The sequence below is a fragment of the Paramisgurnus dabryanus genome, chromosome 20, assembly GCF_030506205.2.
Source record: "Paramisgurnus dabryanus chromosome 20, PD_genome_1.1, whole genome shotgun sequence".
Lineage (NCBI taxonomy): Eukaryota > Metazoa > Chordata > Actinopteri > Cypriniformes > Cobitidae > Paramisgurnus > Paramisgurnus dabryanus.
Genome location: NC_133356.1, coordinates 7,320,997 through 7,348,295, shown reverse-complemented (window position 1 = coordinate 7,348,295; position 27,299 = coordinate 7,320,997). Strand labels below are relative to the sequence as shown.

At 35.7% G+C, this 27,299-nt stretch overlaps 1 long non-coding RNA gene across 2 annotated transcripts in view; it reads right to left on the bottom strand.

Moving 5' to 3' along the window:
• LOC135786675 (uncharacterized) overlaps nucleotides 1-27,299 on the bottom strand; it is a 38,142-nt gene that overhangs the window by 5,199 nt on the left and 5,644 nt on the right. Inside the window, exon 2 of one of the 2 annotated variants that reach the window (XR_010546977.1) lies at nucleotides 23,255-23,601. The exons of the other annotated variant lie outside the window; for it this stretch is intronic. This is a non-coding gene — a long non-coding RNA (uncharacterized lncRNA). The remainder of the gene's footprint in view (nucleotides 1-23,254; nucleotides 23,602-27,299) is intronic. 2 annotated transcript variants of the gene reach the window in all.

Below are 27,299 nucleotides of genomic sequence, written 5' to 3'. Positions count from 1 at the left end.
TCTAACAATAGTTTATGGATGCAAATGTATAAATAGGCCTATGTGAGAAAAAGCACTACAATTATGACAAAAATTTTTTTATATGTGATCCAGTCTGTATTAATCATACTACAGTTTCAAAAATGAGCATCAAGGATAATGAGCATCAAAGTCTGATTTTAGCCGTTCATGTCATTATGAATTCAATCTTTGACGTGACCTTATTCAATCAATATTAAAGATATGAACAAAAATACATTTGACACACGATTTAAGATAAGACAGGCACATTTTTTTTTATTGTCAGCCAGCAATAATTCGTGTGTATAGCCTATTTAAAACAACGGCAAGAATTACGCAAACGTTAGCAGTTTTCATATCGTAAGTGCTGAGGGGTTAGTTGTAACACAGCATTACAATTAACCCCGCTGTGTCAAAATATTTTCAAGTCCACCAAAAAAGTTGCTAAGAGCTGCAGACATATTTCAAAACAATGCTATATGTTTTAGTCAACAAGACACTGATTAATATGACATAGCATTGGATTTGGTATCTTACACATTTAATTTGGATACCGAAAAAAAAACATTTGATGAAAAAATTTACTTACATGCCACCAAAACACTCGTTCATCAATAACTCTCTGGATAAAACATTATACATTTCCAATAATATGCGGGAGATCGTCTTTTGGCAGCATAAAAAAATACCGGAAAAACAAAACGCTCAACCTTGTGTAACAATGTAACAGTTAATAGGGTTACAACTAACCCCGCATTAGTTTTTGCACCGTGCACCCTGTACCTTTCTTTCTTTGTGCAAAGCACTTTTAATTACGTTTGTGTATTTTTACTACACTGTAAAACAATGCAATATGAAGTTAAAACAACTTGGTTATGCAAGTGAATTCAACATACTATTTTAAGTTTTGACTTATGCTTAAGTTGAAATAACTTATAAAAACAAGTTGAAATTGTTTCACTTAATTTGCTAAGTTAAAGTAACAAAAACTTACATGTTACTTTGATATCATTTTTTACAGTGTATAAATAAACTTGCCTTAAAGACTCTTGTAAGATCATGTGTCCAATGTAGTTTCAAACTGTACACTTTACTGTAAGTCTGCAAAGAAATCTCAGAGATTTGACATACACTGATTCAAAATGCCTACACTTTATTTTGATATTCTTTCAAGACCAAATTATCCTTTGATGCTCAGACTGTATTTGCATTTCATTTTCGCATTCTTACGAAGCATTTTCAAAGAAAGGACAAGTTTAAGAAAAGTCTATACACCACCGCAAACTCCTGAGTTAAAACTGAGCAACTTCTGAGAAATACCAACTACCTCCGGCTGTTGTGTCGATTCTTATCTTTCATCTGCAGGATTATTATAATTCAGATATTGAAATAAGAATCTAGAATGACTGCAGAATGAGTCGTTGATGGTGTTATAGGAGTGAAGTCGAGTGTCTTTTACAGACCTGGAGGGGCCGAGCTGCTCGTGACTAAAGAGATAAGAGACAGAGAGGCTCTCAGGGGCCTGATGTGAAACCTAACACTACACACACACACACACACACACACACACACACACACACACACACACACACACACACACACACACACACACACACACACACACACACACACACACACACACACACACACACACACACACACACACAGAGAGGCCCACACACACCAAGTGTGTGCATTTGAGAGCCCACACAAAGACTATGTACAAGACCAACCAGACCGAAAACAACACAAAACAGTTCACGCAGTCAAACTATTGGAATGATTCATAGCATTTCATGTCAAAATATAAATGTCAAACCTTCTTGTTTCACAATGGGGTAAACATTCACAATCGACAGTATTATGATTTTACTGTGGTTGTGCTTATCGCTGTATTACAGTAGTGAGAGGAATATATGAGAATAAAGGGAAATAAAACAGTATTACAGTAACAAGAACATTTGGGGTTGATAGCGCTTAAATGACATAAAAATGTCACAATGCATTTGTGCAAAATATTGTTGCTAATTTCTATGTTTGACTGACACGGCCTCATGTCCATCGTTGCTTTCAAAGCACAATAATTTCATTAAAGCACAAATTCATTAAATACCACTTTTACAGTCTGTAATTTATGGCATTGTGATATAGACAGCTAAATAACCCAACGTCAAGAGCAATAGGGTTATCTGGTACTGAATATCAGCATGGCTGGGATGCATTTCATCCAAGACTTTTACTTTCAGAGTCAAAGGTTTGCACCGTCTCCTCCGTCTCTTGCCCGCTCTCTCCTACACAACACGTATATATCAGGTCATCTAAGGCTCCTCCACGTAGACCGAATTAATGATTAATGATTGAAAAGGGTGATTCGACGTACGTGACGAACAGAAACTCACCAAATGCCTACAGAAAAGAGAGAGAGAGGGTTCTCCCAACGTCTCTCCGTACGGCATTCATCGGACAGGGATGTTTGTTTGCAATGGGATCTTTAAAGAATAACTGCAAAGATGTTAATCTCTAGGCTCTCTGCACTGTAAAAAACAACCTATAGAATTTACTCAAAAAAATTGTTGTAACAATTTGCACTCACTTTGTTTGAGTAAATTATATCCTATATATTTGATTAAAAAGTACCTAAATTTAATTACTATGATAAAGTAAAAAAAATTAGGTAAGGTCTACCTATTTTTTCACAACTAATTACTTATAAAAAAATGAATAACATTAACCCTATTGGTATTAAGGCACAGATCTATTAAATTATTATTAATAATGATAAGCCATTAAGAAACATTACATATTACTTATTCAGAGAGGGTTGAATAAGAAAATAGTCATGCACAAGATTGCATAAATTGCTTGCTTTATTGACCAAATAACATTCTGTAAACATTTAAAACTAATTATTGGACGTATAATAACCCCAATACATTTCAAGTGAAATACAACATATCATAGTTTTACATAAAGCTTCTTGAACATATTATTTCATAAAACAAAATAAACCAAGGCTTCATGAGATGTTAAAAAACCATTAAAAGCAAGATTCCTAAATACTGTTCTTCACGTTATCATTAGAAAATTAAAGAAGACAATAATATGAGAGGAAAAACTGATCTCATTTACCTCAGTAGACTAGCATGCTATATCGATACAAACAAACATTTCAACTTCATTTAAAACTTATTAAGTGCAAAAATACAACTTCATATTATGCTATAACTCACAGTACACGTGCATAAAACATTGAACACTAACAAGAAGTACTTACATTCAATTTTAAGTGATTCAACTTCATATACAAGTCTCATATATAACATATGAACTCCGAAATACTTTTTTGAACAGACATTAAAAAGCGAAAGGCAACGTTAAGTATATATCCGTAAATGATAATAATAATAATAAAATGGCTTCATAAATGGATCCCTTCTAAAACAAAACTCAATATATTAACAGATAAATGCAAGAAAACTTTTACAGTAATTATCTAGCATCGACAGCTTTACCGTTGTTTGTTTGTCTGCTCGACGCCCTCCCGTCTGTATCGTACATCAACCGTCCGCTGCTCTCTCTCGTCACGTGGCTTGCTCAAGTTCAACCACTCATATTGAGCAGCTCCGCTGTTCACGAGATTCAGACATGTAAATAATAATAATGGAAGTTAATATTTTAATCATAAATATGGATATTTATTCGTATTCGCAGGTGCAAGAACTGGGCGATGTTTCATTCAAAGCTAACCTGACTGACATATTCTAACCTATCAATCTGTCAACAACAGAGACAGAGAAGCACGCAAATGACTAAACTTCTGGTAGATTTTACAGTTAACCAACTTAACATTTCCATTCATGATGATATCAACAAGTTAAATAAAAACTTACCTGTCAACAAACCGCAGTTCTCCCGCCGATATGACATGAAAAAATGGTGACTCGAGTCCCGCCTGGATGTTAATTCATGCGCACTTTGCGGTGCTAAGGCCAATATTTTGGGGTATATGTTACTTATTTTTTTAATATTGCAGTTATTACTGTTAAAAATTGGATAGTGAAGGTAGAATATACCCATTATTTTTTATTTTACTTGCTAGCTTATATACTTAATTAAATTATAACTAATTTTCATGGGTTAAATTTAACACCCTCCAGAGTAATTTTTTACAGTGTGGCTACTGACAGGCGGACACTCATGAATATTTAATGAAGAGGGAGGGGTGCGAGAGCTGGCGTTGGGAGTTTTCTCATATATCCTGACTTGTTTGTTGTGGTAAAAAAACAATAAGGTGTAAGATGACTCAAAAGTATTGTAACATCCTAGCCATTTGATAAAATCTGTCACGGTTATAAAATGATATGGGTATGAGGCAGTTACTGTAGTATGCATACGTGTCTATTTAAAAGCATTTCAACGTCGTTGCCAAATCTGTAATAAAAACATTTTCCCTTGATAATTTCAAAGGGAACTGCAGTGGGAATCTTGAACGTCTCCGTGTCATAATGCAATCTTGTGCTGACATAAAAGCTTACATCACTTACTGAAGGCCTGTTAATCAATAAGCTCCAATTTGGCAACCAGTGCTGAATGTGACCAGTTATCCTGTTTTCTGGTTGGAAGCAGCTGTTTAAAGAAGTGTCTGTCTTGTAGGTGGCTAGTAGGCGAGTAATTTCTTCATGTGCAAAGGTTCCTGCGAGATATTGATCAAAATGTGCGCTTACTCATTTGGATAAGACAGAAAGTCAGAGGTTATGACACACACTTCTCAAGAAGGACACCGGCAACTTAAAGTCAAGTTTATGCCAATCCTATAGTCAAATTTTGTAAAGCGTTTGAATTAACTCACCACAAAACAGTACAGGAGTTAGTCAGAGCAAGAGAGAGTAACTGCGCGGTTTCCCAGAGCATTCACAACGCTAATACACCGTCACTATTGTCTATAGCACTGTATTAGCGTACACCGGTTTTTTTTTTTTTAAACATGTATGTCAGTTTGTATTATCACTTAGAGGCATTGCACAAACAGGTGTCTGTTTCATGGGTCACAGCTTTGGGAAACTGAGTGACTTGACATCAAAGCTGGTGTGTGACAACACCATAAATGTTGTGAAATAAATGTTTCATTTAAAACAGAAGATATGCACTAGGAGAGAAATATAGGACACAAGAAAGCACTCGAACGGCCGCTGGTTAAAAATAGCACCTTCCAACGGTAAACAAAACTTAAACAGGAAGTGACAGACTAATATCTGTGTGCCTGTTTACAGCCACTTCACAAGAAAAACACAAAGTAAAATATTCAAAGTCATCCTCTCGACATTTCACACAGAAAATTAAGATGACCTTAAGGGTGCCAAAAGGTCGAGGTAAGGCCTACCACAGCCTGAAAAATCTTTCAGTCTTCAAATGAGTAAATCTAACTTGTTTAAAAAAACAAGAATTGTACACAATGCTGATGTTTAGAAATGAAGCAGGTGTCAACATTACTAAAATTAAATTATTTCAGTTTTACATGCCAAATTTGTACACTAACAGTCATATATAAATCGACTTTTAAGATATCTGGCAAGTTCTTTAGTTTGTTTGAAATAAACATGAAAGATAAACCAGATAAAACCAAATAAATGACAGAAACAGAAACAATTGATTGTAAACAAATCATAACTCTAAAAAGTGTAATGTTCAAATGCTAAAATGGCTTCCAGCTGATCACACACAAACCTCTGACAACTGTCTAACATGCATAAATACTTTAATTTAAATAAGCACACCATGAGGCAAAATAATAGCTAAAATGCATTCCTATATACAAGCGATTTTCATCAAAGAAATATTCAGCGAGTATTCACCGAGACAAGTGAAAACTGAGTCATAACAAAAATGAATATCACAAATGGAGTCCTTTAAGATGTGAGTGCGTCGAATGATTCGTGGCCTCAAAAACAGCTCGATCTCTCTGTCTTTTTTTTTTTTTTGATGGGCATTTGTTGTCGCAGAAAAGGTTAAAGATTTTTCCTATCGAAACTGAGTGGGTTGTGAGAGAACATCAACAGGCAAATTTCCCCTTGTGTCTCTATAATATCACCTAAACCATCAGTTTCAAAATGACAAAGATTTATTTATATAAAAACAACTACAAGACAAATATGTCTTTAGATTCATGTTTACACATTAATTTTTAAATGAATCATTTCGATGAGAAAAACTACATACTGTAAATAGCATGCAAACCTTCAGAGAATTGACATTTTCTGAAATTACTGATGCATAACATCATATATGTTCCCTTAAACATGCTTGGATATTGCTTTACAAATGCAAATAAAATATACATTGCAGAAATAATTAAACTATGCCTTAACTTTATGGTGTGACAACACAAAACAAGCTAAACCTTCCAACATCTTTCATCCTAAAACCCTATTTCAATTTCCACATTTCAGACCGACATATAAGAGACGAGTAAAGATGACACGAAAAACACACACACGTACACGGTTTACTCTGCATTTCTACTCGATCAAAATTAGTCATTTGAGGCGATGAAGAAAGCAGCGTTGTGTTTGATGAGTCTCCGTGGTTAAGCAGAGAGGAGCAGACAGCCGTGGGCTGAAGTCTCTCCCTGTCTTTCTTGTCCTCCATCACTCAAAGTAAGAAAAAGATGATGATAAAAATATAAACGGCTGAGAGAAGATGCATTACCACGAGTCATTTACATTCAAGTGCAACAAATGCAACAGTGCTGAGTGAGCTCAAGCACATCTTCCTCACAAAGATAAAAAAAACAATTTGGCCTTTTTTGATTTCTATCTCATATCTGCTGTTTTTGAATAATCGTGGAATGAATCAAACAATTTAATGCTTTAATGTCATGTTAAAATGTCATGTGCTCAAATAAGCTCTTGAATACAAACTTTGCTATTATTCTGGTGCACTTGTTTACATCTACACGTGACACAACTGCTTCAGTTTTTACTTGAACATCTCACGAAAAACTCGCCGTAGCTAATGTGCAAAATGAAACACAAATAATGACAATTCTAATACGTATAGTTTGAGTAAAATCATGCGTCGTGTTTTTCGACTTCTGATAACAAGTTACACCTACACACGCTGACAATTAATACTGAAACTTTCACAGTCAACACAGACGAGCCCTCAACACATCTCATGTGCCCACTGAAGTTTATAATTAAATCCATAATAATTTTATATTAGTCATGTCTGACCTGTCTGAAAGGACGTCTGAAAATCGACATTAAACAGTCACAGAAACCCACGTTAAATTCGAGATTATTTTCATTGTGTAATCAAATATGTGTTTCACTTATCTATAAAGAATATTTTTTGCAAATATGAATAATTTATTTAACTGTATAAAGGTCATTAGGTGAAAGAAGGGCATTTATGTAAACATGGAAAGTTTGATGTCATTATATCTGCCCATATCCTTTAACCAAAACACAGAGAGTCTCGACAGTGACTGGAGCTAAACAAAACAAACACTAGTAAACAAATTCAACAAAATTTAAGTGTCCATTTTGTGCAGCTGGGTATTTTTTCTCATTCGTGCTTTTTGTGGGAACGTTTATGAGACTGCCGTTAAAACGTCTGCAGCCCTCCTACTGTCTGAGCAAAACAGCACACACAACCACAGGTGTGGGAGTACAAACACACACACACATTTAACAATACACAGACATACACAATCACACACTCAACAATACACACTTACATAAACATTAAAACTTTAAGGTGAATTTTTAAATGCTAATACTTTAAAATTATTTCATTTCAATGCATGCAAATTTAAATATAAAATGAAACAAAAGTGTCATATAGCAGAAATGCAGTGATATACATCTACACACAAATGTCCACGCACAATTTCAAGCCGTGACCTGTTTTTGCATCAGAGATGGCCATCGGATTTATTGAGTCAATTTTAAAGAGTCGACTCGATGAACAGATTATTTCAAGCTAGGTAAACAAATAAGTGAGTTATATGAAAATCATTTCATCCTAAATTCAGTATGGTCATTTTTTTTTTTAAAAAGCAACACAACTAAATCTGGGTCATGAGTTAAAATAAAATACTGTATGAATTATTTAAAGTATAATCCTAGCTATACTACACTTACATAGAGATAAAATGTAGTTTGGATTTAGACATACCAGAGTCATGAGCTCAATTCGAAAACATACAAACTGATCAAATGCATATTTAAATGCTATATATATATATATATATATATATATATATATATATATATATATATATATATATAAAATATGTAATGCAATTTAATTTATCCATTTCATGCATAAACAACAGTTTGTATAGTTCACAAATAAAAACAATCGCATTCAATCTGGAGTATCAGTATGGTCATACATAGATGTAATTCTAGCTTTACTTTATTACTAAAACTAGTAATAATACAGAAGAATACAGGTCTGTAAACTGATATCTGTGACTTTAGGTTTGACACGTGTTACAAAACCCAACATAAAGCCAAGAGCGACAGGTTTTCTGAATAATCCTGCTGATGTTGAAAGGAGGTTCCTGGAATGTTTGTCTTAACTCAAAGATGATGAACTTAAAGATAAACCAAATTACGCCCGAAAAACAAAACTGAAAAGTCTTGTGGTTTTTTAGAAAAGAGAGAGAGAGAGAGAGAGAGAGAATAGAAAAAGTCACGATTTATTTAGGCCGACACTGTACAATATTTTGTGGAGGATATGGTATTTTAGCCTGACATTTAAACATCCTATGCTTTTGGTTGGTGCCATCTGTGCATTCAAACCCACGCGCAGCCTAGCGATCTCTCTTTCTCTCTCTCTCTACTTCCTCAGTACACGAGTCATAATTCAGTGTCAGTGCATGCATGCAGTATTACAGCCAGTGATCACATTCAATGTGCACATAAATAAACTCCAAATATTGTAGCTGACTGTCGGTATTGCAGCTTTGTGTAAAAACACAAAGGACTGTCAATTTGGCACAAAAGACGAGTTTTGTCAAAGCTGCGGCAAGAGTGCAGCTGTTCAAAGAAACCAATAAAAGGTTAAAGGTCACGCTGAAACAGGCCGGGGAATTAAAAAGACTCTGGGAATTAAATATTCTGAAGAATTCACATTCAACTTGTCTGTGTTAGAAACAGCTGTTTACTGTTTAATGTCAAAAAAAGACACAAACATGAAGTGATTTATGAATAACCCGACTAATAAACTTCAGCTCATCACACATAAATGACTGTTTTCTAGGTCATGCATTAGGCGTATTGTAAATATAAAAATAGGTTTGTATAAAAATAACCAGTACAGTTCCTAAGCAATCCTACAGTGTTCACATTTGGTAACAAAATTTGCAGACGGTGTCATTTTTAGGCCAGTGGACAAGAATGTTATGTATTTCCTTGGCACTGTTTAAATAAGCACCCTTGCTTAATTTCCTCAACAATTGTGCCATCAGGCTGCTTTCAAATAACTACAATGTGGAAGTCCACTCGAGTTTCACTTTGTCTCAGCCGTGTGCAATTTACAATAGTCCTTAACAGCAGCTCGCCTTTCAGGCGCTAGATTTTGCTCTTATCTGCGTTGTGTCATCTTCGCTTTCTCTCATCGCTGTCATATTCAAACTTTCGGAGCCCACGGGGACCATACGAGGAGACTGTCGCGTTTACGCAGTATAAGGCCTGAGGACAACTGCTATGAAATCAATCTAGTTCACAAAGCTGGCAAAGACAAACTTTAGCTGAATGCACATCAGCAAAAACTTGATAGCATGGTTTTCTTTATATAATAGACATTAAATATATCTATTCCTGTCTGTACTACTATACAGTATTTTCGGTGAATAACTGGATGTTTGTTTTCAATCAACATAATATTCTTTCGGTTCCTCCTTTGTTGAAAAGCTCCAATGTTATATTAGGCAGTATTAGGCCACCAAAGCATGCATTATGCATATCTCAGACAGCAGACGACTCCGGGCCGGATCCGCTCCGGAACCACGCCGATATCGGTGCAAATCTGCCCTGAGTCGTCTGCTGATACATAAAAACTTGGTGAAGAAAGGATAAATGAGATGAACTGGGGAAAATTAAACACCATTATGTCTGGTAGTTCTGTAACTTATTTAAACCAGCACAACTTGGCTCACAACTCGGTGGTTTGTTCTCAAAGAGCACAGATGTGAGCAAAATATAAGGAGAAACAAATGTTCAATCCTAACATAAAATGCATGTAACCATTTATGTTTGATAAACAGGTTTGAAAAACATTTATGGAGAAATAGTCTCCTTATCTTTTGACATAGACGACTTTACAGACGCCAATAAGAAAAGGTTGCGTGACATGCTCTCATTATCAAAAACCATGAACAACATCATGCAAGGTCAAAGAAAATACATCCAAAATAGAAGTTTACATGTATAAACAAAATTTAAGAGACATTTAAAAATATTTACATGTTAATAATTATGCATATTGCTGCCCATACCAATATTAAGACATTATAATACTTGATAAAGGTCAAATGGGTACTTTTGTGCAATAAATCATTTTGGTGGGATACAGTGTTGGGTCGAATACGTAGTCCTGAGGCAAAACCGGTGGTGAAGCACTGCAATACTTCAAAACAAAGGGAACGTCTGTCAAAGTGCTTCCTTTAAACTCAACACGCCACGCACATTCACACCCATACACAAACATACACAAACACACATGCATCATCTGTGTCCAAACTACACCCTACAACAAAAACACAACACGCGAGCATTTAATGTATAGAGGCAAATCTCAAAGCACACACTATTCAAATACAACAGACATATTTAAATTCAACCTGAGTTACTGATATCACATTTCTTTCATTGTTTTAAAGCAGCACAGTCTAATCCTCACAGTTATGACAGAAAAACAACAGCAAACAACACGCCTCCATAGTTACCAATATAAAAACATGATGGACAACAAAAAAGTTACCGGGCTGTGTGCAGTGTCTTCAAATCTTCTACAACAGACAAACAAAATGTGAAGTAGAAACATTTACACGGCTATACCCACTTAGTTTCCAATGAGTAATACTGAAATGATCATTATCTCTTATCAAACTATAACTTTTTGCAATAGTCACTCATATTGGGGAGTATACAGCCTACAATCATGGAAAAACAACGCCCTTAACATCCAGCATTTCTGAAGGCAAATTAAACATTTTTTCTTCGTCCACCCACAGTGTGTGACTGTGAACTACAACTTCTTTATATAACACCACAACCTACATACACAACGTTCATCTGAAAATAAAGGTTTCGCATCATTTTGTGTTATCAGTTGGCCTAACAGCAGCAAATAGCTAACAAGCTGAGGTAAAGTGAGAAATAAAATAAACAGGAAACAGCACACGGTAAGAAAACACACACATTTTAAATTTGATCTTTAGGTTATTATCTCATATTTGAGTTCAGATTGGGTTAGGATTAAAATCAATATCAGTTGTAAAATGCAAGCCATCAACCTTAAGCTTATAATAACCAAATGTTATGGAAATGCAAATGTAATTGGACTGATTTATCCATTTACTCTGATTTGCTATCTTCTTTAGTGAAACATTATACGTTTTTGTGTTGGCTGAAATTAATAATGCTCCTGAAACTACTTCAAACGCCCAATGTGTGTGAAAGTCATGACACAAATGTCACTGAGGTAAACACGACTGAGATCTCATACATTGATTTTATGGATTAGGCGGCGGTTAAAAGACGCGCACGCGCACGGACATTTTACACAACTGCATAATCCGCATCTCTTTAGTGTTGTGAAATGCATTTATTTTGTTTTATTAGGACCTTAAGATGACAAAACAATATTCTTTTTTACAAATGTCATGAACATAATTATGAATTGTCACCACATTAATGCTTGCGCAAAAGAAAGGTTTAATGAGGTAAGTTCATGTTTCCAGATTTAAATTTATATCTGACGCAAATGTAAACCGAATATAATCGGTTTTGGTCCAGCTTATAAAATATGAAACATTACATTCATGGTTTTAGTCTGTGGCAGGTGCATACGCAAAAGTAGCCTAAATTTAAGAGGTTTTAAATAAAAAGTATTTAACTATACAATCATACGAGGCTAGAAACAGTAGAAACATGTGCTAAAAACAATTGTATATCTTCACTTTAGCTTTTTGCTAAGAAAAAAGTGAATATTTTACTGTGTTAAATCTAGACTTACCTTTCATAATTATATCTATATTTAACATAAACATTTAATTTTAACCTCTATTGAAATTAATTTTCAATGAAGCCTATTTAATATCTATGAGCCCTAAATAAATATTTGGTGACAAATATCAAATGACAACAAAACTTTAAAATTTCTTTTATTCCTGTTAATTTCCAGATGTTGCCTAAATCTATGACAATCACATTATTTTACTGAATAATGACTGTGATTTTTATGTGCACCATACATGTCCTAATCTCATTCCAGCTATAATAAACTGTTCATTTTAAGTTAATTATTTCAAATTTGTTAAATAAAGTGAATAAAGTAAAGTCAATAAATTCTAAAAGTTTGTATATAGCAAATTACCACATCCTTATATGTCTATAATTTCATCGAGCTATTTAAACACGACTAGCCTACTGCTTTTGTCTGAAACCAAACAGAACAAAATCCCACACAAGCTTTTTTAAAGTATTTGTAGAGTCGTTTGTGAGTAGGACTAATTTATTATAATAATAAAAACAGTGCCTTTATTGCACCGTGTGTCTGAATGAACCGCACAATGGGTTTTTGGTCAGAATCTGCGTGTTTGGGTCCATTATCACATCCGAGATTTTTTGAAGTGGTGAAGATTGGACTTTTGTAAATGAAACTATAATATTAAGAGCTTTCTCTCTTTCAAAATGACGAAAAATGACTCATATGTGTCAATGTGGAGAGATATACATGCACCGAAACTTCACAAGAAAACTTCTCTCAATAATAAGTTGATGAATTTTTGGTGTTTCATTGAGTATTTGGCGCCCCCTATTGGAGATGGCAAGTAGGGGAGACCGGGGTTGGTTGTCACCATTTTTACTCATGCATGAATTGCTCATCTTCAAAAAATCTTTAAGCAGTAATTCCTACATGAAATGAAAACTTGGGATCTTGGCTTTAAATGTGTATACTTTTTACTTTTAGAATGTATTGTAACAGGAAGTAATTAACCATCAAAGACACTCTGACGCATCACGTGGTTGGTTATCCCTATAGAGGTTCAATAGGATTTCAGTGATAAATTGGGATCTGAAAAGATAATGTGTAACTTTTTCGTTTTTTAAGCTAGAAACTGCAAATAAGTTTTAATATGAATACCACCTCTATGATAGTTGTCATCAATGCACCTTATGTTTAAACAATGGGATTAAAGTGGGCTTTAACTTGATAGCTAAAAGATGACTCATAATAAAGCTACTACTTTTGGCTTTTTAATGAGTGTTTTGTTTTTCTCAAAACAAAAATAAAACAAACATGAAAATAAAAAATTATCTCCTAACCGCAATGTTTTGTGTCTGCTCAGCAAAATTACAGGTGCAAATGAGTAAGCTATCAAAGGCTAACAGATTGATATCAAAATTGTACAACAGTGCCATGCAGTGTGTCTGGAATAAGCAATGTGACAACCAACCCGTGAGACAACCAGCCCCGGTCTCCCCTACGACATCTATAATTAATGAGAGGAGAACATTGGTATCGCAACTTTCAATAACTTTTTTTTAACTGTATTTATAGGGTAAAGTATAATTTGTGCATATTTTGATTATTTGAATGTGAGTGAAAGAGCTCACAATGATTTGACATCATGACAATGTCTGACACTAAAGAGTAAACGTTTTTGGCTTATTTTACACATAACACATAATATGTTGTAGACTTCTGACTAAGCAACATCTGTCATTGGCTTACTGGTTTTAGTCAGACAAGGTCTAATCTTAAACTTTTGATTTTTAGAACCGAATGACTGACTTGATGAGTAAAAATATCACAACTGCTTTTGCAAATGTTTGTAGTGGTCACTGTTTGAGTAACACAAAAAACAGTCTGTTGTTCAAATAAACTAATTTCACTCTGAGCAAGTCAACAGTTATCATTTGCATATTAAAAATGAACAGGTTTAGGTTCAAAAAGCAAATTCAGTTTTGCACATCAAAGGCATCAATAGAGGGTATACATTCATAGTTATAACTACAACAAATGTAAACAAAGTAAACTACATTTTTACTATGTCATTTAGGTAAACTACAATATAAATATATTATCAGACAAAATATTTTCAGAGAAACTTAATGTCTGGTCTTTGAAATGTTTTGGGAAAAGACCACTACAAATATCTAGTTAAAGAACCCCTATTACCTTGCTAAAAATAATGTTATTTTGTGTATTTTGTGTAATGCAATGTGTTTGCATGGTTTATGGTACAAAAAACAAATTATTTTACACATGCCATTCATTATTGTTGCTCCTCTATGCCTCGCCTTTTCTGAAATGCATCGTATCAAGTCAGTATTAAAAAGTCAATTCTTAATTTTACGCAAAATCCAATATCCGCCGTGTTATTCTGTCATCTTTTTTCCCCGCTTTTTCAAACGGCGACAAATCCGCTTAACTAATAACCGCGCACCATCCCACTCATTGTAAACAACAATGGCGGAGCTTTGAATACACACAGAATCCTAGTTTTCCTCATCTACTTTCAACAAACAAACAAACGAAAACAAAATAGTAATTTTGATGGCATTGATAAACCTGTGGTGGTTTTCTGTGGTGGGGAAGAAATGTAAGCCATTAAAATCAAATTATTTATGTGAGAGGCACTCGGGCGAAGGAGAAATGCCGGCTGTTGCATGTTCTCACATCACAGCATCAAGCTTCTGTCATGCTAACACACTGACCCCAAAGGATCTTATGAAAAACTTTTCATTATTTTACTCGAAGTTGAAGTGAAAATCGAGCAGGACTAAACATTTTACAGCTGATCGCTGTCAAAACAAAGTTCAGCCGTCCCAAGGATGACCGCAGCAATGACAGTGTTCTATGAGTTGTGATTAATGCCATTCATGTCTATTTTTTAATCAGTGTATACCACTAGTCAAGAAAATGAATATATCATGGCAAAGATGTTAAAAGACATTTTAAAGAGAAGATGAATGCACATTTATATATTGATTCAACAATAGATTTATAGCATTTTGAAAAAAAACTTCTACTTGGATTAATTGCATTTTTTGTTTTTATAATAAATCTTTAGAATAAAGACATTTAACAGGTCAGGTGTGCATTTATCAAAAAATAATGCATACCCGTGGAACATTTCTTGACCAATCAACATAAAGTGTTCAACAGCCCCGTGGTATAATAAAACTTTTAAAATTTAGTTAGAGACATTAACTCGCGTCATCCTAGAGTTTGGGATTTGTAACTTTGCAGATCGTTAACATACTTACACACTTACACACTACAGACAATGCAAATTCATGAAAAGTAAAATAGGGGCTCTTTAAAGGATTAGTTATTTTAAAAAATACCAATCCAGTATGGGTTTGTTTCATGAAAGAACATTTTTTTAAAAAATCAGAGCTGGATGCTGTAACAAGTGAAAAAAGGACATTTTAAAGAGCCCCTATTGTTTGATTCACGATTTTACATTTTCTTTGGTGTGTAAGTGTGTATTAGTGCATGTTAAAGCAACACTAAAGAGTTTTTGCTCTTTGCTCCACCTACAGGTTAGAAGCGTAATTGTCCATTACCACTATCGTAAATACTGCAGCATAGCTGGCTCTGATTGGATTTCAGGTCTGCCGTAAGGCAAGTTTTTGTAGTTTTCACTCGAACTACAGGGCCACGACCCGACGGTTGGAAACTTCTTTAGTGCGGTTTTGGCCGATAGAGGGTTGCAAAGCGAACGTGAAAGTGCCGTTCACCCTGTTTCGAGTTGATGTACGACTAAAACTTTTTTGGAAACGTTATTTTAAGGTAAAAAAAAAAAACTCTTTGGTTTTGCTTTAACAATATGCAAAAGGTACAAACCCCAAAGTAAACGATGACAGGAGTTATCGTCCCCAACAAACACACGGATTGTAGGCAACAGTTTTTTTCCTGGGATTGGTGATGTAGACAAGACCGACATTATCATAATTCCTCCCGCTTGCACTCACAGCCTGTAAGTTAACTCCTGTTAGCATTGCATTGTGAGCAAATCTTTCAAACATGGTAAGGAGTGTCACTTTCCCGGCTGACGTCAGAGGTATTCAGACCAATCACAACGTACAGATTAGCTGGCCAATCAGGGACACAGAGCTTTTCATATGAAAAGACAGGAAATCTGGAACTACAAAAATGTACGGTATGTGGAAAATAATGTGTTTTTTTAATCCTAAACCATGCAAACACAATTTATACCAAATCAGACAAAATAAAGTTGTTTTTCGCAATGAAATAGGTGCTCTTTAAAAAAAAGAACATAAAATGAGTAATAAAAGTAATTCATACTGAAATAAAATGAAATAAGGTCCGAATCATTAAAGCTTTTGAATTCAAAATCTAGCTGGACAGCTGAAGTGAGCATCAAGTTTGTTGGGATTCAGAACAAAGCAGGTTGATCGTTCTGCTATATCGTCTTTATGTTAATGGATAAAGAAAAGTCTTATGAGTTTTAAAGCACATAACTGTAAATAAATCAAATAAATTAAAATGTACACTTCTAAGAAGTGAAAGTAAAAATAATAACAGCCACAAGATGCCTTTTTCATGATGGAGCGATAGGCATTTATTATCTACAATCTTGTGAATCTGCTGAGCTGACTAAGAGCAAAATAACTCAAAAGGACAGCGACCGTGCAGATCTCTACAGGGCATCTGACATCATCATGCAGTTGCACCCGTAAAAAATGTGCTGAATCTTACTACTAAAAAGAGAGACCAGTCGAAATGACTAAAACATTTCACAAACATTTCATGACTCGTAATTTGGCTAGTTTGGTATGACGGTAAATCGAACCGAAACCAAGCCCTGATGATCAAATAGGTAATTTAAGAGTCATTTGGCACCTGATTCTACTTAAACAACTGATACTCCTCCTTTTCCTGTGACATTAAGGTTGACATTTTGCCAGCTCAACATCATCTTTACCAGAAATCATAACAACTCATATAAACTTAAAGCCAACTTTAAAAAAAGCGTACATTTTTCCAATATATAAAAATCGCAGCAGATTGTAATGATGAGCATGACAGAAATATAAATGTGAGGAAAATCCAATATTTCAAAAATAAAAACTGTCATTGTTTTAAAGTGGACACATTATGAAAATCTGACTTTTTCATGTTTAATGCTATAATTGGGTCCTCAGTGCTTCTATCAACCTACAAAATTTGAAATGATTAGTAACTTAGTTTTGGTAAACCATTCTCTGCAAGCATGTGAAAAAATAGGTCATTGAAATTTGTCTCCCCTTGTGATGTCAGAAGGGATCTAATTATAATAATACCGCCCCTTAATCTGCAACCATCCAACCACGGCACTGGCATTTAGTGCAGAGAGAAAGAGAGAGCGAGAGAAACTAATAGGCTTTATGCCCGGCTGCACTACTTCCTGAACTTCAGCCAGCTCCTTGTTTCCTGTCTGCCATTATTGGACAAACTGATTAATCCAGGTGTGTCTGATTATTTGGTGTTGTGACTACTGAGGTCAGGCACACCTAGATTAATCAGTTTGTCCAATAATGGCAGACAGGAAACAAGGAGCTGGCTGAAGTTCAGGAAGTAGTGCAGCTGGGCATAAAGCCTATTGACAGCACGATTGAGTTTGAATTTCAACAAACCACCATTATGGTGATCAGTGTTTGCATTTCATCGGTTCATTTGCATTTAAAAGGACAAACCAAAAACTGCAAATTTTCTGCTCACAATTACATGCTATAATAAATTATCTGTGTGGTATTTTGTGCTAAAAATAAACCAAAGGTTTAAAAAAAGTCCTTAAAAAAGTCTTGTGAAATGTCCCCTTAAGTAAAAACTATTTATCACAAAAAATAAGTTATTTAACATTTAATATTTATAATCTACAAATCCTATTTTGTGTGCTACAGAATGGTTATTATTTTACTACTATAATACTGGAGGTTACAATCATGGTCACCAAATGACGTGTGCAAAATCAAGCGGTCAGGTCACTGAAATAAATGACGTGGTCAACATCTGCTGTCGAGTGAAAGTATAAATACACTCATTGCAACATCTGATCAGAAAATATCTATTATATCTACACTAAAGTGTTAAAAACATGACTATAATGTATAGTTATGATATACATTATACCACAAGTCTTTTCAGCTTTGCTCACGTAGGGCCAAAGTCCCGCACAGTTTACCTCAAACCCAAAACACCTGAACAAGTGAATCAAAGTCTTCAGGATTACTCGAAACTAACAGGGGGGTGTTAGATGAGGGTTGGAAATAAATCTGGCAGGTCAGGTGCCCTCCAGGACCGCAGTTGACCAACTTGTTATACAAACATATAAATGAAAAACATATAAATAAGATTACTTTGTAAATACTACTTTTGTGAATGCTAGTTTCCTGCCTACCTCAGAGAATGAAAAACGCCGTTTTGCAGTTTTTAGTGACAAACATTTGGTATCGATTGCTGAAACTACTGTATACATGCATCGGAAATACAAATCTTTATCACATAAAGACTTAAATCGTCTACAAGAATGCTATAAAATCTCAAAAAGATGTAAATAAGGCATGCATAGATGTCAGTGCATACATTAATTGTCAAAATGTGTAATATCTTACCATCATCCATTCTGAGTCTCAACCTTCTATCAGGATTAAAAAAAAACTAAAACAAAAAATCTCACTTCAAATGCTGCTGTTTAAACCTGTCGCTGTCAGGCTTGCCGCGTTTCAGACCAAGATTTAAAGAGAGACTAATAAAGTTTTTTCTTCTTTTTTTTTTGCTGGGTAAGATTGCTGAGTCATATCTGTCATAACAGCCCACACAACCCCACGCACAGTCTTACTGCATCATGGTCCCTGGAGCCAGCGGTTTGTGCTATCATATCTGACGTTCTGCACTTACTGTAAATGGTACACTAGTGTGGGGTACATGCCTTTAAAAAGGGGTTATTTTAACATGCTCCTTAACGCTGCTGCACGCCGATATGAAAAAACCTGCTCACACTTCTGCAAAACTGCTCAAGCTTATTGTAAAACTCATTGTGCACTGCTGGCCGGTACTGGACTGGTTGGGCTCTCTGTGATACAGATTTTTTGAAGAACATCTATAGTTTGGCTGTTTTACTGTAATATTTAGTTATCCACCAATTAATGTGACCCTGGACCACAAAACCATCATAATGGTCTTTTTTTATTGAGATTTATACATCATTTGAAAGCTTTTCATTGATTTATGGTTGGTTAGGATATGACATTTGGATATTTGTTCGATATACAACTATTTGAAAATCTGGAATCTGAGGATGCAAAAATTTTAATATTGGGAAAATCCCCTTTAAAGGCAATTTCTCAATATTTTATTTTATCTAATTGTCCAAATGAAGTCATCAGCAACTACATCCACTCACAAAAATAAAGATTTGATGTATTATGCTAGGAAATGTACTACATTTTTACTGTGCTTAAAGTATGTACTTCATTGGTTATGAGAAAGTACGCCTTTATTTGGATAGACTACAATGTCATTAAAGATATTTTTACACTGTGGACCCTCCACAACAAGCAATTGCATGTAGACATTAGCATCTCGCTAATGTGATTAATTTGCTTACAGTTACGGTACATTCACACGGGGCGTAAGCGTTAACGCTCAACGGAAGGCTTGTCTGAAGCGTGGCCAACAGCCAATCACAGTGGCCGCTACACATGCGCCGTTCTTTCATAAACGTAATTGGCTGGCTCTGCCTAGGTTATTTGCATAAGGCGATCTGATTGGCTGACGCATACGTTGCTGCTTGAAAAGTTGAGAAATGTTCAACTTCTGCCGGGAGCAACGGCACTGACGCGGCGCCAACGGATCCACAATTCAGTTCGGCAACGCATGACATCACTCATTAAAAGTGAATGGGAAGCGTTAACGCTGACGCCCCGTGTGAATGCGCCGTTAGGTTCATTCATTCGTGTGCCAGTATTCATTTTAATGCACTAATAAATAAGCAATAAATTCTTCTAGAAATGCACCAATATAAAAAATTTCAACCGATACCGATAGCCAACTATTCAGACTGATATCTGCCGATATTGATGCCGATAGTTTGGTGTTAATCTTAAGGGGGCAAAAGAGGATGTTTTTCGCCGACTGAGAATCCAAAAACGGTTACTGAGTTTTTAAATGAGCGCATGCGTAAGAACAGCCTCCCTCCTGGAGGAAAGCAGGATCGACAATGAAAACAAAACGAAACTTAAGATGGAGTTTCATGCGCTATGCGCATGCGTCGCCTGTGTTTAGTTACTGGAGCGCGCACGTCTCTCACAAGGATCGTAATGGCAGTGATTGACAAGCCAGAGGGCCAATCGCTTATGCGATGACCGCATGAGCAATTGGCTGATGTTTTTAATGCCCTATCTTGTTCACAGATGACGTATATTAATATTATTACTTTCAGTGCAGCTAATAAATAGTCTTTTATCATTTAGTAAAGACAGTTTCAAGTAATATTGCAAAAATGTATAAAACAAACATCCTCTTTTCCACCTTTAACTTGCATTAACAAAATTCTGAAGATACAATTTTTTGAATGTTATTATTTATATAATGACCATTAATATTGAACATTAAAGAAAAACACCACCGTTTTTCAATAATTTACTATGTTCTAATACATACCTATCTTTTTTCAATGTGTGCATTTAATCTTTGTACAGTGCGTCGTGAATGTGTTAGCATTTAGCCTAGCCCCATTCATCCTTAGGATTCCAACAGGGATGAATTTAGAAGCCACCAAACACTTCCAAGTTTTCCTTATTTAAAGACTGTTACATGAGTTGTTACACAAGTAAGTATGGTGGCACAAACAAAACGTGGCGTTTTTTAAGCAGATAAAAAATGAGAAGTATATTTTATGGCTGAAGAGCATTTAGTGCAGCACTTTGACCTCGGCGCGCAGTAACATCATCACTCCTGATAACTCCCCATCTTGCTCAAACTTCCTTCAATATTACTGCGCGTCGAGGTCGATAGCTCTCATTTTTTATCCGCTTAAAAAAACAGCACGTTTTATTTTGTGCCACCATACTTACTCGTGTAACTACTCCTGTAACAGTCTTTAAATAGGGAAAACGCGGAAGTGTTTGGTGGCTTCTAAATTCATCCCTGTTTGGATTCCAAGGAATAAATAAGGCTAGGCTAAATGCTAACACATTCACAACGCGCTGTACAAAGATTAAGTGCACGCATTTAAAAAAGATGGGTATGTATTAATTTGTCTAAATTGAGGCACAAACATAGTAAAATATGGAAAAACGGTGGTATTTTCCTTTAAACTCGTGATGTTTCTTTACATTTACTATACACAGAGCTCAAATTCATTGCATTTTCCTGTTGTCTTTTGATTGACAGGTTATATCAGCCTTGACTATATATTGCCAAGAGTGTACATTTTTTTTACACCAATACAGATTATTGGCAGATATATCTGTGCATCTCTAAATTCTTCTAGGGTTAAAGATTGTAGGAGGAATTTGCCCAAAGCATTCATGAGAGGAGCATGCAGGGTGTGTTACAAAAAGCCTGAAAATAACACCACTCGAGCATGTTTGTTTCACATGCATATACTGTATGATTTATGATGCATTAATCCTGTAAACTTTAAAACAGGCTGTATGTGAATTGGGATGCTGCCAGTTTGGACCACATGATGGGCCGGCCTACACTACAGCTAAAGATAGAGCATAACATGATGCTGTATTCCCACACTGTGATGGGAAAAATCTGAGAGGTCTCTGGGAAAAGCAGAAGGTCACATTGATTTCCTTTTTCATCTGAGAGACAAAATACTCCATGAGGAACTATAAAATGTACAACACTGACTCAACAAATCTAAGATGATACGTATACTATTTTTACGTTTTCTTACTAGGCTATTTTTTGGGGGAAATATCAATTATGGATGATATGCAATGTAAAATTATATATAATTTTTATAAATATCCTAAAAAATAGCTGAAGTTGCTTAAGTACTAACAATATTACTAAGATAGTCAGCTGACTGAAACAGAAAATACTGTTTTTAAAATGTAGTTTTTCATGTGCAGAACAGCATAACATTTACTCATTTGAATGTCTTTGTTCATAAGAACCCAAGCACAGATTATATTAAGGGGATATTTAATTTATTTGGTGGGTGGTTACTATGGGAGTAGATGGTGACCGAGGTGGACCATAGTACTCCCATAGTAACCAGAAAACCCTTTTAAGCTTTAAAATGACCCAAAAGTGTGAAATAAATAACTTCACTTAACTTGTGTCATATATTTTAGGTGTCCTGAAAACATTTAATCCTCTACTTCCTTCTTGTGAATATCACTGTTGTTTTAGTTGTTACACATTATTTTTAAGTAAACATCCTAAAACTGCCTAGACAACAATTAAGACTTAGGGATTGTGCATTGAAAGAGAGGGAACACCAAAAAATCTCCAGCTGGGTTCTGAAGAACAAAGAAATACATGGGGGGGGATATACTGAAATTATCATTTTAGGTGAACCGTCCCTTTAAGTAAGAAAAAACTGAAGATAAATTAAATGCCAGAACAGAATATTAATAGAAACACACTTCTATTGTATTTAGATAATAAAACTTTCATAATGAATCCGTTTCGATGACACAACTGGAAGTGCCGAATATATCAGTGACTGTATTGTAAGTCTGATGTGGCCCATATTGAAAGCGGACTTCACATTCAAACATAAAATACTTGGTAAAAGTACTTAAATACATCAAGTATAATGTCTAGTACAATTTCCAAGCCAAACAACCAAAACTATGCAGACTTCTGTCATACAAACCCAGCATATCAAGTGAAATGCAGACACAACACACTAAAATGATGTCACAATCTGACCAAACATTCTTCTACAGTGAAAGTGCCATGAGATCAGCTGTACGTTACAATTTGCACCCGTCCCTGCCCTCTGCCATGTGTAAGTATTGATTAGATATTGACTTACCATTCACTGTCTCTCCTGACAGACGCACGCCCAGCACTAAACAATACAAGCCCGAAACGAATGGAGCAGAAACAGAAGAAAGCAAAACTTTCCTCCCCCTCACTAACACACCCATCTCACAGGACCACAGGGATGCAGATGACTCAAAGAGCTAAGGAGAACCAAAGGCCAATGGAACGTTTCATGACGCTGAGTCACCAAACCACCATTTCCTCTCCCCACATGCCTCTCATATCTGCTCAGATGACTGGTCAAGTTCCCACAGAACTGCATGGGAGGGCCGCGAAGGACCAGACCCCAGAGGAGATACATAGACGGTGACCCCTGGGTTGAGAATGAGACTGAGTCTGTGGGAGAGATTAAAACTCAATGAAACAAACCAGTCTTATGAATATGAGTGTGTGTTACAAAGGCTAAGACTCATGTTTTTATATTCAAAATATTTTATTCTTGGGACAACAGCCTGTTAAGATCATTGGTCTGTAGGAGGTGAATGTTTCTTCTCAAAGTCATTGTCAATGTTCAGCACAAGACTGCTGGGATCTTTAATCATCCTGAGTCAAGCCAAAGATATTGAATATAACAAGATTGAGAAATGCTATTACTATAATTAGGGGACAATGCAACTGTCAATATGGCCGCTCTGGTGACAGATTAAAAAGAACCAATCATCAATTGATAAAGACTGATTCACGTAAAGTGATTGCCAACCTGTGCAGTAGCTGAAAAGTGGTGTTTTTAGTGCAATTTGAGTTTATAAAACAAAAGTTATGGTACAGTTGATGTCAGGTTTAATTGTTGGTTAGAAATATGTTGTGATGTATGCGATTTTAGAGATATGACATGGCCGCCTAGACTTCCCACCTAAAGGGACTGTCAGAAATCAGACACGGCGTCAGCTGACCAGTTAAATGTGCTATTACTTTTCTGACCAATCATGCCTGCAGGTTTTGTCCTGGGAACTCCTTAGCAACCACTTAGCAATGTACTAACAACCATTCAGAACACCATAGCAACTACACTCAAACATGGTAACGACCATTAAGAACGCCTTAACAACCATCTAGCAATGTACTAACAACCTTTTAGAACACCTTAGCAACCACACAGAAACAAGCTAATAACCATTTAGAATGTCTTAGCAACCACTTAGCAATGACCTACTAACACCCACTCAAAACACCTTAGCAACCACCTAGCAACATACTAATAACCACTCAAAACACTTTAGGAAGCAATGCCATAGAAACATGTTAACAACCATATAGAACGCCTTAGCAACCACCTTGAAATGTAGTAACAACCATCAAAAAACTTTAGAAACCAAACAGAAACATGCTAACCATTCAAATTGCATTAACAACCACTCAAAAAACTTGGCAACCACTTAAAAAACGTACTAACAACCACTCAAAAAACCTTAGCAACAACCTAGCAACGTACTAACAACCATTTAAAACACCTTAGCAGCCGCACTGAAACATGCTAACAACCATTCAGAACGCCTTAGAAAACCACTTAGCAATGTACTAACAGCTATTTAAACACCTTGGCAACCACACAGAAACATGCCAATAACCATTTAGAATGCCGTAGCAACCACTTAGCAATGTACTATTATCACTCACTCCACATTAGCAACCACCTAGCAACATACTAATACCCACTCAAAACACTTAGCAAACAACCACCCAAAACATGCTAACAACCATTCAAATTGCCTTAGCAACCACTTAGCAATGTACTAACAACCACTCAGAAAAATTTAGCAACCACACAAAGCCATGCTAACAACCATTCAAACTGCCTTAGCAACCACTTAGCAATGCCCTGCTGAAAAAAACAGCATACCAGCAAGACCAGCATATGTTGTGTTTTGGTGCTGGTTTGCTAGTGAACACCAGCTAAACCAGCATAATTCACATGCTGGTCCATGCTGGTTTGATGCTGGTTTTTTCAGCAGGGTGTACAAACAACGACTCAGAAAACTTCCGCAACCACACAGAGACATGCTAACAGCCATTTAGATTGCTTTAGCAACCACTTAGCAATGTACTAACAGCTATTCAAACACCTTGGCAACCATCTAGCAATGTACTAACAACCATTTAGAACACCTTAGCAACCACACAGAAACATGCTAATAACCATTTAGAATGCCTTAGCAACCACTTAGCAATGTACTAACAACCACTCAGAAAACTTTAGCAACCACACAGAGACATGCTAACAGCCGTTTAGATTGCCTTAGCAATCACTTAGCAATGTACTAACAGCCACTCAAAAAACCTTAACAACCACCTAGCAACATACTAACAACAACTCAAAAAAACACCTTAGCAGTCACACAAAATCATGCTAACAACCACTCAGAACACCTTAGCAACCACAGAGAAACATGCTGACAACCATTCAGATTGCCTTAGCAACCACCTATCAATGTACTGACAACCACTCAGAACACTTTGCGCAATTACTATGGTTTTACTACAGTTAAAATAAAAAACCTACAGTAGTAAAACCTTGGTAACCACAAAATAACCATGCCCTGCTAAAAACAGCATAGACCTGCATCACTCCCATGCTGGTTTGGTGTTGGTTTAGCTGGTGGTCACCAGCATATCAACACCAAAACACAAGCTGGTCTTGCTGGTATGACCAGCATGGGATGCTGGTGCTGGTATGATGATGATAACCAGCTAAACCAGCACCAAACCAGCATAGACCAGCATGGGAATTATGGCAGGCAGGGTTTGCTAATTTTACACTTTTACAACAAAAAAAAACATGGTTAATTTTGTAAGGGCCACACAGAAACAGGCTACGTAACAACAATTCAGAACGCCTTAGCAACTGCGTTGCAGCCTCATGGCAACCACCCAAAACTTAACATCATTGCATAATAGCGGAAATACATAAATACTATTCATCAGTACCTATACATAAGCATATAAGTTTCCTTAAAGAGACGCATTTGCAACTAGGTCCATACTGTATGCTTACACTATATAGTATTAAAAGGTACATTTATTAACAATATTTAACCTTTAAAATGTATTATTCCCCTTTATTACTCCTCAGCCTAAGATGTCATGAAGCATGTTAACTTCATATTTAACTTCATATAAAGTTACCATTCAAAGTTTTTATTACAACGACATTTTAAAACGAACAAAAACAAGATATTGATATAAGTAATCGACAGCTGAAACGAAAAGGCAACGTAATACTGATAAAGCGCTGCTATATGAACATGCACATTTCAAGCTATATGCAATAGTGAATACTGTACTTTCTGACTCATTATCATGTGGGTTCTTATCCACCCCCATTCCACAGCAGATCTCCTCTGTTTCAGTTTCATACAATCACACACTGCTATGACACACCAGAGTCATTTAGGGTCATATGAACTTTCACAGTACACGTATGCATCACCTCACGCTGTAATGCTACCGACTACATTCAATAATTCATCAGAGATATGAAGTAAACTCATCTGGTCTTTTCCTGTGCATGTAGGCGTTTTTCCCAGAATAAATGTCATCAGTCAGAAGTTAGGAGTCATCTCTCCTGACTGCAATGCAGATGTGTGATAATATAATCACTATATAGTCAATAATTTGTTTCAAATGGTTACAAATAGTTGTGTGTACGAGAGAGAGAGAGAGAGAGAGAGAGAGAGAGAGAGAGAGAGAGAGAGAGAGAGAGAAATTCTCTATATATGACTGCCTGTTACTCTACCTTGGTAACAGACTTGTTACTAATTCAGTGTAATAATTTTCTGATTTTTTAAATGTTTTTTAGCCTGTGACATCTAGTGATCCATGAAAAACGGGTACCAAATATATAAAAAAAAATAAAAATACATAGGGGTGATTCTCACAAAATCCAGATTTAGAAGGTGTCCGGAATCAGATTTTTAAAAAGCCCTAGAAGCCAATTTTTTTTGCACATATAAGATTAAGGTCTGAACGTACTATAACCATTATTTTTAGAGGATTTAAAAAATATTTCCTATAGAATTATTTACATTTTTTAGATT